The 6638-nt window shown below is 39.9% G+C and overlaps 1 pseudogene; it reads left to right on the forward strand.

Annotated features, from left to right (window-relative positions):
* The first annotated feature begins 704 nt into the window (after window positions 1-704).
* Window positions 705-1218, forward strand: LOC102920947 (prolyl-tRNA synthetase associated domain-containing protein 1 pseudogene; annotated as a pseudogene).
* The last annotated feature ends 5420 nt before the right edge of the window (window positions 1219-6638 follow it).

A 6638-nucleotide genomic window follows, 5' to 3' on the forward strand; every position in this document is an offset into this window, starting at 1 on the left:
GGTCACTGGAGATTAGTCTGTGTCTCCTGGCCTCGCTATCAGGAGAATGAAAATGAAAACTGCAGTGAGCTACCATGTCATCTCCAAATACCTCTATCAGTCAGGAAAACAAACAATCAAATGCTATAAAGGATGTGTGTGTGTGGGGGGGGAGACTTTCATGCATACTGTTGGTGGGAGTGTACATCAGTAAGATCATCATGGACAACAGCGTGGGAGTTCCTCAAAGAACTAAAAGTAATATTACTGCACATAGCTATCCACTTATTAAAATGGATGCACGCCCTAGGGATTCTGTATTACCTTTGTGTCTGTTTCTGTGACTGAATTCCCTGAAAAAAAAAAGCAGTGTAGGGGAGGAAGTGTTTATTAAACTTATAATTACAGTTTATAGTCCATCATTGTGGGAAAGTCGAGGCACGAGCTTGAAGCAGCTAACCACATTGACAGACAAGTGCAGAAAGTGCCCATGTTTCTGCTGCCCACATCAACTTCTCTACTCCAATCCAGTCCAGCACCCAAACCCAAAGACTGCTGGGCACATTCATGGTGGTTGGAGTGGTCCCACATTGTATAATTAATCTCCCACAGACACACCCACAGACCAGCCTAACCTAGATAATATCTCAAAATTCTCTTCCTGGGCGAATCTACATTGTGTTGAGTTGACAATTAAAACTACTATCACAGGGGGTGGAGGGAGGATGGCGTTGCCGGAACTGCGGGCGGCGTTAGAGCAGAGGCTCGGCGCCCTCGCCATCCGCAAGGAGGTCGTGGAGCGCCCCGAGGTGTTTATAGTTGAAGAAACGATGCCTCATATTCAACATCTGAAAGGAGCACATAGTAAGAACTTATTTCTTAAAGACATAAAGAAGAAAAACTACTGGCTGGTGACAGTTCTTCATGACAGACAAATTAATTTAAATGATCTTGGCAAGCAGTTAGTTCCAAGTGGAAAATCTTCAGTTTGCGGATGAAACAGACATGTTAGCAAAACTAAAAGTTGGTCAAGGCTGTGCCACACCTTTGGCACTCTTTTGTGATGATGGAGATGTTAAGGTTGTTTTGGATTCAGCTTTTCTGGAAGGTGGGCATGAAAAAGTATACTTTCATCCAATGACTAATGCTGCAACCATGGGATTGAGTCCTGAAGACTTTCTTGTATTTGTGAAGGCTACAGGACATGATCCTATAATTCTGAACTTTGACTAAAAACTGACTGGGAGCTGGGCATAGTCAAATACTATAGACAGAACAGGCTGATTTCTTGAGTTCTAGGCCAGCCAAGGACTACACAATCAGATGCTGTGCCAAACAACTGGGCTAATGCTTATAATAAACTCATTTCTGACTGCTGTTTTTATTACTTGTGTCTTTGATTTGGAGACTAACATTCATCTTAAAGATTTTTATGTGTATGAGCATTTTGCCTACATGTTTCTATGTGTATCAATATGAGTGCCTGCCTATGCCTGTGGAAGTCAGAAGAGGGCATTGGATCCCCTGGAACTAGAGTGGCAAATAGTTGAGAGCCACCACGTGGATGCTGGGAACTGAACCTGGGTCCTCTGCAAGAACAAGGAGTTCTAACCACTGAGCTATCTTCCCAGCCCCAGCCCGTCTTAAAGATTTTTTTAAAAAGATGAACTGAGGTCGTTTTAGTTAATTGAGAGATTCTACTCAGTCTCTATCTTCTATGAGAAGTCATTATAAGAAGGCCTTTGGGCTGGAGAGATGGCTCAGGGGTTAAGAGCACTGACTGTTCTTCCAGAGGTTTTGAGTTCCAATCCCAGCAACCACATGGTAGCTCACAACCATCTATGCCATCTGGGCCCTCTTCTGGTGTGAAGGCATGCATGCAGGCAGGACACTGTATACATAATACATATTTTTTTTTTAAAAAGCCTTCAGCAGTTGGGAGTTCTTTTGGGATTAATGAACTTAATCAGTTTTTATAGCACTTGAAATATATTGATAGTGGCTATTTTGGGGAAATTAGGATTGTGCCCAATGAGCTAATTAAAAACACTTTCCAATGTCTGACATTTGTTTTTAAACCAGTTTTTTTCCTTCAATAAACAATAAAACTTTCTAGTAAACATTTTTGTTTTGTTGGGATAGGGTCCTCATGTAGGCCAAGTTGTCTTCAAACTGGCTGTGTATCCAAGGGGAAACTTGACACTCTTGCCTCTGCTTCCAAAATGTTGAGACTACAGGCAGGAACAATCACACCTGGCTTATTAAACTTAATGTACAAATAGAAGTAGAAAATGTTACTATTAAATTATTAAAGCTACATTAAAAAAAACTACTATCACAATACAAAAGACATGAACTCCACATCTAAGAAAGGTAGCTACATTCCCTGCGTATTGTGATACCACACACAATGGTGGAAGCTAGGAGGTGAAATCAGCCCCTCTGCACATAAGTGGATAAAGGGAATGTTTTATGTACACAGTGGAATATTGAATCATAAAGAAAAAAATCCTGTTGTCTGCAGCAAAATGTGCTGAATTATATGACATCATTTTATTTTTAGTAAAATATGCCAGACACAGAAAGACTTAAAAAACAAACAAACAAAAAACTGTTGACCTGAAACTACAATATTAATTACTAGTGACTGGTAAAGGTATCAGGAATAGGGAGGGCAGAGCAGAAGGACTGTTGTATGGAATGAATGCACGCTCTGTGCATGTATGGAATTAAACTGAATATTGTTATTATGCAGTTACCGTGTTAGTAAGAACTTAGTAACTGAGTAGAGTTCCAGCCTCTGGCCATGAGAAATGACAGTAGGAAGAGAGCAGGACTCGATGTCACATCCTCATTACGTTCCTCACAGAGCTCTGACAGGGGCTCAGATAGTTCCAATTCTAACCCAAAGTCTGCTCTTTTGTGGTCCTGCTGTTTCTTCTCCCCATCTACCGCCCTGTGCCAGAGCTGTACTCTAGACGCTGAGTCTGTAGTTGTCTGGAATGACAGTTTTCATTGTTTGTTTTACTGTGATTATTAGCAATAAAAGCATTTGACGTCATAGCTTAATGAATATTTCCCTCCACGTTTACATACTGAAATAACTACCTGATAGGTACATATAGGACTTTGATATTTTTTACTCCATTTCATTAAAAATATATTAATCACAGCCTATGAAACTGATTTAATGATTGCTATATAGGCTATAAACCATGGTTTATGGAAAAATCTATGCTCTGTTGGGACTGAAGAGATGGCTCAGTAATTAAGAGCACTTGCTGCTCATGTGAAAACCATTATTTGATTCCCAGCATCCACATGCCTAGTTCACACCCACTGGAAACTCCAGCACCAAGAAGTTTGACCCCTTTTTCTGGCCTCTGCATACACACACACACACACACACACACACACACACACACACACACACACACACACTAAATAAACAAACAAACAAATAAATAAATAATATAAATCTTTTTTAAAAAATATCCAAAGAGTATTTTGGTCTTTTTATGATTAACAAATGTGGTAAAACACATTTTAAAAGTAAAGTAAAACATTTTAAAGGTCATCCCTTAAATGATAAAAATGATGGCACCTATTGAACATTTAGTTTAGTGAATGTTTAAGTATTTTCTTTTGCTCTTTCTGTTTTGAGACACCTAATTGACCCCAGTTGTCCCTCAAATATGTGATCCTCCTGCTTCAGCTTCCCAAGTGCAGGGATTACAGGTATCTGCCTCTCAACATGGGAATACTTTGCCTTTTGAAGTTCTTTCCATGAGAAATGAAACTTGGAGAAGCATGTGCTGTTTAGCCACCCATGGTTTCCACAGTCCACACCCTCTTTCTCTGTTCTCCAGAAGAGAAGAAAGAGCAAGTCCCTTGAAGCCTTTGTTCTGGAATAACAACTCTTTCTGGCAGCATAAGTCATTAACTGGCCGTATTGAGAAAGACGCCCAGTGTATACTGCGCAATGCTGATGTGCCTGATTTCCAGATGTTGTTCCCTATCTAGCAGGCAGGGCAGTAGTGCTTGCAGGCAAATGGTTTTAGTGTTGTGGATTTCACTGTAGTCATTTTGTCCAACCTCTTCTGTTCTCATTGTGCCGGCGTCTGACTCTCCAAACTTTGTGATATATCTTTTCTTTTTCATCTGTACAGTATGCATTGGGTTTTTCTTTTTGTAATCAATTGCAATTATTTTCCCTGAAGCTTTACTAAACATTAGAGGTTGTATCTCTGTTTGTACTAAATAAGGCTATCTTGGTGATTCTTTGCAATGTCTGTATTGAAGGCCCCTCAAAGGAAGAAAAGGGAGCTCGGAAGGTGAAAGGATTGGAGGACTAATGTGGATTGCTGATAAGACAGAAGAATCCATGTTGGGTTTTTTCCCCACTTTCCTTCCCTTTTTAAACTAACTTCCTCATTAATTCAGCGTCTATCATCAAAAACTCACTTTGGAAGACACGAAAGACTGAATGAGGAGAAAGGGAAGGCAGCCTTAGACACAAAGAGACATGAAACACGATGTGTACCCTTAGGGAGACCAGCATCATGACCCTTGTTCCAATTCTCATGTTCAACACCAGCCCAGGGTGACTTTGATAGGAGGAGCAGTACATGCAGTATTGGGAAGGCCACTGAGAAGGTGTGTGTTAACATATGTTCCAGCAGAATGAAAAACAAAATCTGGTTTAATTCTTCCTAATCAACAGATATGTGTATAATACTAATTCTCCAGGTTGAATTACCTAGAGGATGCCATTGTTCTTCCATCATTCACGATGAATGAGGTTAGAACAAGGAGGATTTCAAACCAAAAGATGCAGCTCTGAGCTGCATGTTGCCTTTGTCTTTGTGATCTCATGTTTTTCTATTTCAAGCATTGGCATTGCACAGGACATTTCAGATCAAATACAAATTCAATGCAGGCATATTATCAACTAGCTCTCACTCAGAATATGACCAGCTTACCAAATCTGCACTAAATTAACACACATGTGTAAATGTCGTGACTTCTTATGCTTAATAGGAAACCAAGTGAGGACAAATGTCTCCAGCAAATAAACACTTGTGAAACATTTAATGAAATAAACATGAGTCACAATTGAATAAGAAAAATACTTCAGCAATTTTAGTTTAAGTTGCACACATGTAGATATAATTAATGTAAATTTTATTTTAAAACCAAACATCAATTTCTATCTTAAAAATATTTGAAAAAGTGGTATTTACCAACACTGACCTTGTAAATTTTCATTTATAAGTAAGACTTGGGCAAGGAGGATGATTTGATGGGTAATAGTGTTTCTTGTGCAGCTGTAATGACCTTCATTAGAATGCCAGGAGTCTCATAATAAGCTGGATCACACACACCTGTAACCCAGAACTGTGGGCTCACAGGAGAGTCCTTGGGATTTGGTGGCTGTCAGCTGGCCTCAGGCTCATTGAGAGACCCTTTGTCAAGAGAATGAATATAGGCTGCCAACACCCTTCTTTAGTTTCTATATACATGCACAGCCATGCATACCCAAATAAACAGAGGCACATATCACACACACACACACACACACACACACACACACACACACACACACCACAAATTAAATAGAAAACAATAAAAACAGAAATTTAGAAACTTTTAAAAATTGTGTGAGTGTGAGTGTGAGCGTGTGTGTGTGTCTGTGTGTTGACATGCATATCTAAGTCAGAGAATAGCTTCTAGGGGTCAGTTGTCTCCTTCTAACATGTGCATTCTGGGGATTTAACCCAGATCATTTCCCTGTAGTCATTGTATCCAACTTCTGTCACTGTCATCTTATCCAGAGCAGCCATACTGCTTTCCAGGCCTGAGAAACTTCTCTAAGACATATGTCTTTTTTTTTTTTCAACTTCATTGTGATCACAAGAAACCGGTATGGATCACAGATATTGTTCTTATGTTTCTTATGTAGTGGGGATTTCACATAATATCAGTTAAGAATTAATAGGCATTGCCTGTGGTTTCAGACTTGAATAGGATCAGGATTAACGTCTCAGTTAGGGTTTCTATTGCTGTGCTAAAACATCATGACCAAAAGCAACTTGGGGAGAGGGGATTTATTTCATCTTACAGCTTGCACTTCATCATCCAGGGAAGGCAGGGCAGGAACTTAAGGTAGGAACCTGGAAGCAGGAGCTGATGCAGAGGCACTGGAGGAGTGCTGCTTACTGGCTTGCTCCCTATGGCTTGCTCAGTCTGCTTTCTTATAGCACCCAAGGTCACCAGCTCAGAGGTGGCAGTACCCACATTGAGCTAGACCTTTCCACAGTGAATATCAATCAAGAAAATGCAAGACAGATTTTCCTAAAGGCCAATCTGATAGGGGCATTTTCTCAGTTGAGGTTCTCTATCCTAAAATGACTCTAGCTTGTGTCAAGTTGACATAAAACTATCCGGCAAAGCCAGATCACCCATGCTTGCTTGTGAACTGTGAAGGGACAGTGCGAAGAGACAGCATGGTTTGCTAACTACTTTACCAATGAAATCTTGGGTTTTGGAAAGAGCAGTTCTTACTCATGAGTCAAGTACTAAAGTTAGCACCCAGAAGTTCAGATCTAGGAAGAAACAAATATTTTTTAAGTTTAGAAGAGATAGTTTTTAATCTTTGA

Source organism: Peromyscus maniculatus, chromosome 19 (genome assembly GCF_049852395.1).
Source record: "Peromyscus maniculatus bairdii isolate BWxNUB_F1_BW_parent chromosome 19, HU_Pman_BW_mat_3.1, whole genome shotgun sequence".
Classification (NCBI taxonomy): Eukaryota; Metazoa; Chordata; class Mammalia; order Rodentia; family Cricetidae; genus Peromyscus; species Peromyscus maniculatus.